We start from the raw sequence: 1,365 nt of genomic DNA, 5'->3' as shown, positions 1-1,365 counted from the left end.
GATGAGGAAGCTGCCGGAGGCGGCACCGGGAGGTGACGGCGGCAAATTTTTTGGAGAAAGTGGGGACAAGGAGTACAAATTCTACGAGTCCTTGCTAGAAATCGACCGCTCTGTTTTTTCTTTTTTCTTTTTTTAGTATGTTTTCATATAGACACTTTAGATCTTTCATATTTGCAAAATTACTGCTCAAGTCTTTATATTTGTGAAATTGCTCATCAATTCTCTCACATTGATATCTTTCCTACCCCTATCACTTAATGATTTTAGTTTTAAAATGGGGAAATATTATCAATTTTATTAGAGATTGATGAAAGTTTGACATCGCCTAGTTTAGAGACCAACATTGTTAAGTTGAAGTGGTAGACCTACCCAATATGAAGATTTGGAGGGTAAATGTGCAATTATGAGAGATGAGGGGTATATATTAAAAAACTTATTTCTTCATTACGTAAGGGTTAATTGTATGCAGACCACCCATAGAATCTCTATTTTCAACTTATTATGCATACATTTTTATTTTTGCAGATAGACCTTTGGCTATTTATAACAAAAAAAGATAGTATAATTTCACCCGTGGGTATATAAGTAAAAACTAAAATTAGGCGAATAGTTAATTCAAAATAGCGAGCCTAGAGAGGGTGGCTCTATAAGGGGTCCAACTATTCACTCCTAAACAGTAACTTTGGGAGTGTGTGAGGACTAAATTGCCCTTCTCCCAAACCAAACTAGGCCAAGTCCAAAAGGGCATTTTCGACAATCCAACTCCCAAAGTTACTGTTTGAGAGTGGATATAGCAAACATGCTCTATAAGCAATTAACCGCTTTTCATCTATGATATTTTTCTTTACATTACCGTTTAAAATTCTATATAAACACATCCCGTTATCACATAATAATATCTGATATTTTGTTCCTGTGCACATAAGAGAAACCCCCAATATTTTTCTTCCTTTTTCAGTTGTTTAACCCTAAACCCATTAAAATGAATTGATAAGGTTCTGTTTGGATACCATGGTATTTTACTTATTTCTATAGTGTTTTTGCCAAAAACAAAACACCATGTGTTTGGAAACCATGGTGTTTTTTGAGCTAAATCATCCTCAAACAAAAAACACAACACTTATTTTAAAATACTAGTGTTTTAAGTTTGGTGTTTGGTTTTGAGTTTAAGAATGTGTTAATATAATATCTAATATAATATATTAAATATAATTAATATAGAGTTATTATAAACGTGCTTATTATATTATACTATACTATACTATATTATAGTTAATTTAATATATTAGTAATATTTAATAAATAATATAACAATATAATAAATAAAATATCTTATATAAAAATATAATAACATATTAAATATCA

Source organism: Asparagus officinalis, chromosome 3, assembly GCF_001876935.1.
Source record: "Asparagus officinalis chromosome 3, Aspof.V1, whole genome shotgun sequence".
In the NCBI taxonomy this organism is placed as follows: Eukaryota; Viridiplantae; Streptophyta; class Magnoliopsida; order Asparagales; family Asparagaceae; genus Asparagus; species Asparagus officinalis.
Note: the sequence above shows the minus strand (reverse complement) of the source record.